The following is an 8963-nucleotide window of genomic DNA, read 5'->3' on the forward strand; positions in this document are numbered from 1 at the left end:
TTGTCCAGCTTGTTGGCATATAGTTTTTTTAGTATTTTCTTACAATCCTGTATATTTTTGTGGTGTCAGTGGTTACTTCTCTGCCTTCGTTTCTGATTTTATTTATTTGGGTCCTCTCACTTTGTTTCTTTTTCTTTTCCCCTTCTCCTTCTCCTTCTCCTTCTCCTTCTCCTTCTCCTTCTTCTTTTACTGCTCCAGTCAACAAAAGAGAAACTTTATTGAGGCCCCAGGGTCACAAGGTTCAGATAGGTTCAGGCTGCCCTATGGACCCAAGGAGTTAGTGGAGGGGCTTTATTTAACCTTCTTCTTGGGGTGCAGGTTGTTGGTGTGGCTGCACTTCTTCTTGAGGCAGTTGACAGCGTGGGGGTGCAGGTGGGTGTAACACTTGTGGCAGATCATCTTGTTGCAGTTGTACTTTTGTGTGAGCTGGTGGAGGGAGGTTCGATGATGCCACCCCTCAGATGAAGCACCAAGTGCAGGATGGACTCTTTCTGAATATTGTAGTCTGAGAGAGTGCGGCCATCCTCTAGCTGTTTGCTCACAAAAATCAGATGGTATTGGTCAGGCAGGATGCCATCCTTGTCTTTGATTTTAGCGTTGACATTCTCAATGGTGTCACTAAGCTCAACCTCAAGGGTGATGGTCTTGCTAGTCAGGGTCTTCACAAAGATCTGCATCTCTGTCTGCAGGGGAGGCTGCTCCACCTACTTGTTGACGAGCCACTCTTGATGAATGTGGCTAATGGTTCATCAATCTTGTTTATCCTTTCAAAAAACCAGCTCTTGGTTTCATTTATTTTATTTTATTTATTTATTTTTGTATTTTTTAAAGTCTCTGTCATTTATTTCTGCTGTAATCTTTATTTCCTTCCTTCTACTTACTCTGGGCTTTTCTTGTTGTTCTCTTTCTAATTCTTTAAGTTGTAAGATTAAATAGTTCATTATTAATTTTTCTTGTGTTTTTGAGGTATGCCTGTAGTGCTATGAACTTCCCTCTTAGGACCGATTTTGCTATGTCCCAGAGATTTGAGGTTGTTGTGTGTTCATTTGTTTCTAGGAAGTTTTTTTTATTTCTTTCTTGATCTCATTGGTAATCCATTCATTGTTTACCAGTAATGACATGCTATTTTGCTTCCAGGTATTTGAATGTTTTTGGGTGTTTTTTTTTTTTTTTTTTTTTAAATATATTTTATTGATTTTTTACAGAGAGGAAGGGAGAGAGATAGAGAGTTAGAAACATCGATGAGTGAGAAACATCGATCAGCTGCCTCCTGCACATCTTCCACTGGGGATGTGCCCGCAACCCAGGTACATGCCCTTGACCGGAATCAAACCTGGGACCTTTCAGTCCGCAGGCCGACGCTCTATCCACTGAGCCAAACCGGTTTCGGCTGTTTTTGGGTGTTTTTACTGTAGTTGATTTCTAATTTCATTCTACTGTGATTTGAGAAGATGTTTGATATGATTTCAATTTTCTTGAACTTGTAGAGACTTGTTTTGTGTCCTAACATGTGATCTATTTTTGAGAATGACCCATGTGCACTTGGGAAGAATGTATATTCTGCAGCTTTGGGGTGAAATGTTCTATAAATGTCAATTAAATCCATTTAATCCAGTGTGTCTTTTAGAGTCACAGTTTACTTGTTAAATTTTTGTCTGGAAGATCTATCCAGTGCAGTTAGCAGGGTGTTAAAGTCCCCTACTATGACTGTATTGTTGTCAATCTCTCCCTTAAAGTCACTCGAAGTATTTTTTATATACTTAGGTGCTCCTATATTGGGTGCATATATGTTTACCAGGGTGGTAGCCTCTTGTTGGATTGATCCCTTTATGTAGTGACCTTTGTTGTCTCTTGTGATGGCCTATTTTGTCGGATATGAGTATTGCTACCCCAGCTTTTTTTTCTTTTCCATTTACATGGAAACATTTTCCACCCTTTCACTCTCATCCTATGTGTGTCTTTTGTTCTGAGATGGGTCTCTTGTAGACAGCATATAGTTGGGTCATGTTTTTGTATTCATTCAGCTACCCTATGTCTTTTGATTAGAGCATTTAATCCATTTACATTTAAGGTTATTATTGATAGGTACTTGTTTATTGCCATTTTAATTCTGTATGCCTACATTTTTTCTCTATTTTTTCTTCTCATTACAGCAGTCTCTTTAGCATTTCTTCTAGTACTGGCTTGGCAGTGATGAACTTCTTTTTTTTTTCAATCTTTAATTTCTTTATTGATTAAAGTATTACATATGTGACCTCATCCCCCCATAACGCCCCCCCCCACTCATGCTCTCAAGTGATGAACTTCTTTAGCCTTTTTTTCATTGTCTTATTTCACTGTCTATTTTGAATGACAGCCTTGCTAGATATAGTAATCTTGGTCTCATATCCTTGCTTTCCATTACCTTAAATACTTCATGCCATTCCATTCTGGCTTTTTGAGTTTCTGATGAGAAATCCTGTGTCAGCCTTATGGGAACTCCTTTGTAATTAACCATTTGCTTTTCTCTTGCTTCCTTTAAGATTCTTCCTTTGTCTTTAATTTTTGGCATTTTAATTATGATGTGTGTGGGAGTGGGCCTCTTTAGGTTCATCTTGCTTGGGGTTCTCTGGACATCCTGAACTTGTGTGACTTTTTCCTTCATCAGGTTAGGGAAGTTTTCTGCAATAATTTCTTCAAAAACTTTCTCTATCTCTTTCTACCTTTCTTTCTCTTCTGGTACACTTACTATGCAAATATTGTTATATTTCATGTTGTCCCACAACTTTCTTAACCTGTCCTCCTGTTTTTTAATTGGTTTTTCTTTTTGGTTCTATGATCAACTAATTTTTTTCTACCCTGTCTTCTAATTCACTGATTAAATCCTTTAATCTCCTAATCTGCTGTGTATTCCTTTATTTGTGCTATGTAATTCTTTATTTTTGACTGTTCTGTTTTCATAGTTACTATACCTTTTCTCATGCTGTTGCACATGTTTACTATCATTATTCTGAACGCTATATCAGATAAATTTCTTATCTCCATTTCATTTATTTTCTCTTCTGGAGAATTCTCTTGTTCTTTCATTTGGGGATTGTTTTTTTGTCTCCTCATTTTGGCTGCCTGTTAGGGTTTGTGACTATGTATTAGGTAGATCTGCACCTTTCAATATCTAGTGCAGGATAGTGTCAAAAGATGTTTTGGACTAATTAGATCAGGCAAAGACTCCAAGTGTCCAGAGACCTGCCTCTGCCTGAAGACTGATTGGATTCAGTCTTTTTTTTTTTTTAATAAATTGTTATTGATATCAAAAAGGAAGGAAGAGGGAGAGATAGAAACACCAATGATGAGAGAGAAGTACTGATCAGCTACCTCTTATATGCCCCACACTGTGGACGAGCCCACAACCCAGGAATGTGCCCTAACTGGGAATTGAACCATGATCTCCTGGTTCAGGGGTTGACGCTCAACCACTGTGCCATGTGGGCTGAGCTGGATTTAGTCTTGAATAGCCTTCATGTAATTTTCCACAGGTGTGGCGAGAGTTTTTTTTAATAGGGTGGGGCAGTTGCTTCTGCCTGGAGGCTAATTGTTGTTATCAGTCTCTTAATGGGCCTCACCAACTCCACACCAAGGTGCAAGGTGTTTTCCAATAGGGTAGGTCAACTGTCTTATCCCAAGCCAAATACCACCAGGATAGCCTGAGAAAACTGACCTCCACAGTGTACCTTGGTTGCAGGCTCAAATCTCAACCTTGGTCCTCAGCCCTGGTCATGGAGCGTGCATGAGGCCACCCACCAATTGATGTGTCTCTCTCACATCAATGTTTTTTCCTCTCTGTCTCTCCCCCTCCCTATCAGTCTCTCTAAAAATCAATGGGAAAATATCCTTGGGTGAGGATTAACATAAGTAAATAAAAAGGCCCTACCAGATTGACCTGTAGCATTCCAGATGCTGCAGTAGACATAGGCATCTCTACTGAAAGTGCAAGTTTGAATAATGGATCCTGAGGTAAGACCTTCCTGGGGAATGAAGAATAACCTGTGTGCCAGCACCCCAGGACATACATTATGGAGCTAATATATTAACCTGGCCTTGGGAAACTCAAAAAAGAACTACCTTTAGTTCTTTAAATATATTTAGTTCTATAAATATATATTTGTACCCTTTGGTGCACTCTCACAGCCCCATGGGGGGAGAGTCTTCCCCAGGACTTGCTTATACAACCTACCGTAACTGGTAAATGGCCAACTACTATTCAAGTAAATAACCCTAAGAAACTTATTTGTGTCGGTACCTTAATTATTTCCATCTGGCAGATTCAGACTTTTCCTCTCACAGCTAGCACTCTAGGCCAGGGGATGTCACCAGTAAAAGTTAGGGTATAGGAGACCAGGGAGACCACCTGAACAAGGATAAACAGGACAGAGCAACAGTCTTTATACTACCCACTGGTGCTGATATGCCTCTGTTGATGCCTGCTAAACATTTGTCTTATTCTCCTTAGTTCAGTGCAAGCTGACAGCTTTGTGAGATGGGTTGAAGAAGTGGATCTCTGGTCCAATGTCTTGGATTTTTGGGTATATTTGGAGATTCTCCCCTCTTCTACTGCTGGGCTGTTTTGGAAAACAAATCCAGTCAATGATCCTATCTCAACACGGTTTGGAAACTTGTTCTGGGGCTAATGATCAGCTTTATATACTCTGATACTGATATGTATAATTCTGTTATTCTTTTTTTTAATATATATTTTATTGATTTCTTTACAGAGAGGAAGGGAGAAGAATAGAGAGTTAGAAACATCGATGAGAGAGAAACATCGATCAGCTGCCTCCTGCACCCCCCCACTGGGGTTATGCCCGCAACCAAGGTACATGCCCTTGACAGGAATCGAACCCGGGACCCTTCAGTCCGCAGGCCAAAGCTCTATCCTCTGAGCCAAACCGGTCAGGCTAATTCTGTTATTCTTTTGCTGTATATTGTTGCTGTGGTATATAGATACAATGCTTCACCCATTTTTGTCCCTCTCCAGGGTTTGTGGAAGAGGTAATGGGCAGATTATATGGAGTGCAGAAGAATGGTACCATGTTGGGGTGGAGTGTGTGATATGTGAATATGTGAGAACATAGGCCCCTTCCCAAGTTCCAACTCCCTGCATGCTGAATAATGAAGGCCATCTGTGAGTGTCCTGTGGAACCTTGGGAGCCTGGCCAGCTCCTCACTCAAGAAATGACCAAAAAGAAACTGTTTCTGGATGTGAGCCTGGATTGTAAACATTATTACTCTGTTCACTTTGTTTTTTGTACTCTATATAATCCTGTAGCGAGAAAGTCTGTGTTGCAGAGACTTCACCAGTAGGCTGCCCTCCCCTCCCCTCCTGCGCATGTAGGTCCTAATAAACTCATGTCTTTCACAGCCAGTCCTCTGAGGTTGTTTTTTTTTTATCAGCAAGAAATAACAGTCAAACCCCAGTTCTCTACTGTCTCCCATCTTGAACAACTCACTTGTCAACCCGACAACCCTTTTATGCTGATACCTGTATGACCAGTCATGTGTCTCTCAGGCAACAAACAAAGGAGAGAATGTGCCACTATGAGTTAGTTTACCACTAAACCTCACATTGTTAACATCAGAAAATTGTGCTGTGAATATTTTTGTGGTTTTTTTCTGCTTTGGTTGCTGCTTATTATTATTAAATTTTCATTTTTTACCATATATTTCATTTCCTTTTTGTTAAAATTTCATTTCACATCCTTTTTGTTAAAGTGTTTATTTATAGATTAAACAGTACATTAGACATGTACCATGTATAAGAAAGGTTAGAACAGGGAATCATTTGAGGGTCTGGAATGGATTAATTAAATGTATATCATTTCTAATGGGAAAAAATGATTTGGTTTTTGAACAGCCTTCCAAACGAATTAAGTTTGAGAACCGAGGTTCCACTATACACTGAAGCCTTCTGGACCTTGGCTCTTTGGATAACAGGATGAAGCTGAGCATCTTCTCACTCTTTAAAAAAAGATGGATCGCTATTATTTTCTTGGGAAATTTTTTTTAGCTGTCAGACTTCTAAAAATTTATTTACAGAGGCTCTTTTTAAAAAACGATGGTAAAATACACATGGAAGCTCTTTTTTAAAAAAATTGAGTGTAGAGAGAGGAAGGGAAAGGGAGAGAGAGAAACACTGATCAGTTGCCTCCCATATGCTCCCCACGGGAGATCTAACCCACAACCTGGATATGTGCCCTGACCGGGAATCGAACCCCTGATCCTTCGGTGCATGGGACAACACTGCAACTAACTGAGCCACATTGGTCAGGGCTCAAATTGTTATTTTTAAAAGGCCCCCATGTGGTTTTTTCCCCTAGCACTTTTATGATTTTATTTTGCACATGTGATACTTTGATCTGTCAGAAATTTATACTGAGATCAATTGTGAGCTATGGATTTACCTTTTATTTTCCTAGTTGTCCCAATAGCATTTATTGCGTCATTCATCTTTTTGATGTGCAGTTTTGGGAAGATCCTTAGGGATGTCACAGCTGCAAGGAGGGTAGTTCTGAGTGTGGAGAGAAATTAGGGTTTTACAACATGGAAACTTCTTACTACTACATTGATGATTTAGAAAAACAGTCCTCCAAGTTTTTACAGTGCCAACTGCACCCCTGGCATGTGATTTTTTTTTTATTATCAGCTGTTCTCTGGTTGTGGAATGCTGTAGATAATCCATAAAAATAATGTTGACACAATGATAGGACAAATCTTGCAACTTGGTGGGATTTTATGTGGTGGAAGGAAGTGACTGTGGAGAGGAAATGAAAACGCCTATGAGTTATTGAAAAAGGAAGACTTGGTGGTCAGTCCAAAGAATAATTGATCGTGGGGAGAATGGCCACTGGTGAAGAAGGAGGGGGTGCTCCAGGAGGAGAGACCAGAACATCACATGAGTCAGACCAGGACATATGTACGGTTTCCTGAGCCACCAGAACAAAGTCCCACAAATTGGGTGGCTTAACAACAGAAATTTATTCTCTTCCAGTTCTGAGAGTTCAAAATTCAAAATCAAGGAGTTGGCAGGTCCATGCTCCCTCCAAAGGCTCTAGGGAAGACTCTTTCCTGCCCCTTTCCAGCTTCTGGTGCTGCTGGCACTCCTTGGCATTCTTTGGCTTCTAAAACACATCCCTCCGATTTCTAGGTCTATGTCCACACGGCCATCTTCCGTCTCTGTGTCCAAATTTATCTTATAAGGTCACCAGCCATTCGGTTAGGGCCCATTCTACTCCAGGGTGACCTCATCTTAACTTGCTTTCATCTGCAAAGACTCTATAGTAAACTCCTCAATGCAATAAGTTCTATGACTTTAAGCAAAATGATTTATAACAAAACTAATTTTATCAAAAGCTAATTGATATAAGCAAGAGTTCCATTCTCATCGATGTTATAACAAAATGACTGACACGACTTTATTCAAGGACCTGCTGTATTTCCAAATATGATCACATTTCCAAATACTAGGCGTCAAGACTTTAACTGATCTTTCGGGGGGACATCATTTGATCTAAAATACCTTCCAAGCACTTTTTGTTTATTTTCTTTGTGTGTGTGCATCTGTCCCTCTCCCCCTAAATGACTGTGTGGTGTCCGAACCCTATTGAAATATAGCATGTGAATTATTAAATATAAAATTTTAGGGGCAAAAATGCCCCCTCCAAAAAACCCAGTGAATTCATTTCTTTTTTTGTTTAGAGAATTAGCCTGTAATTTCCATTATAGCCCTCATCTTGTTCACTATAAAGTAGAATGAATTCTTTGGCATAATTTGGACACTGTTTTTGAAAGACATAGTTCCTTCCAACCGACCCTCTCATTTTCTCCTCTGGGTTTTGGTGCCTGTGTTTTGGAGGGCCTTTTCTCTGCGACCAGTGATCCAAAGGTCATGAGGAGGCCCGTTTGTCATTCCGTGTCAGTGTGCTGGGTGAGTGATGGGGGGTGTGGGGAACAGAATGTTCAGGACGTGGGTATGAGGTAGGGGTGACCTTCTCAAGGATGGATGGAATGTCCCTCAGCTGAAGGGGCAGTTGGGCACAGGGATGGGGGTGCCAGGGAGAAAGGGCTCCATTGAAGCAGAAAGCCCAGTGTGACCTGAGGGGCAGTGTGAAGCAGGCTGTCCACTCAGGCCTGTGGGATCCAGGCTCAGACTTCATGGGATCACTATCAGGTTTTTATAGAGAGTGCCATGCTCTGGTTTGCAATCACAGGGGTCACAGGGCCACATTGTGGGAGGTGTCAGGGGGAACAGAAAGGCCCAAGCCTTGTCTCCACAACGAGGGCCCTTGGCACTGGTAGGACCAGGGGAAGGAGGAGAGGGAGATGGGAGGGAGGTCTCATGTGCGCGGCTGGACTGTGCACCTAGCACGATGTCCCTCTCTGGCTGTGCTGACCGGTGGGCAGCACAGGGTGCCAGCAGATTTGGAGGGAGGTGCTAGGCTGGATGGGAGGGGTCCAGATGTCCTGGAAGACATGAGCTGGAAGCCCACTGTGTCTGTTTGAGCTGGAAATGCAGTGCCCATGGGTGACAGCCTCTGTGGGCGAGGGCAAGAGGAAGGAGTATGGGGGAGGCTCGGCCTAACTGCAAGGGGGACATCTGGCTGGTGCTGTCCCCACTTCCTCCTCATGCCAGCTGCATGGCCACCCTTAGCATCCAGGCAGAGGAGGCCATCCAGCAGCTTTGCTGGGCAGATGAGACTGGAAGACCAATTCACACTGTTAGGGGCAGAAATAGAATAATGGGAACTAGCTATAGTTATAAGAAATATTAATTATGCTCCATTAACCATGCTTATTCTGTTCTGATCAAAAAAGCACTAACTTGCTGAGAGTTGTACGCCCTGGGACATGGGAGTTAACCCTGGAATGCAGTCCCTTCTCCTTTTCGGAGAACTGCCCATCTTCACGGAAAGATTAACAACCTCATTGCTGAA

At 41.6% G+C, this 8963-nt stretch overlaps 1 pseudogene; it reads right to left on the reverse strand.

The window, feature by feature from the left end:
* Positions 1-291: 291 nt before the first annotated feature.
* On the reverse strand, positions 292-677 carry LOC139011245 (ubiquitin-ribosomal protein eL40 fusion protein-like; annotated as a pseudogene).
* Between the last annotated feature and the right edge of the window lie 8286 nt (positions 678-8963).

This window comes from Myotis yumanensis, unplaced genomic scaffold (assembly GCF_028538775.1).
Source record: "Myotis yumanensis isolate MYYU_CA2020_CCGP unplaced genomic scaffold, mMyoYum1.0.hap1 SCAF_5, whole genome shotgun sequence".
In the NCBI taxonomy this organism is placed as follows: domain Eukaryota; kingdom Metazoa; phylum Chordata; class Mammalia; order Chiroptera; family Vespertilionidae; genus Myotis; species Myotis yumanensis.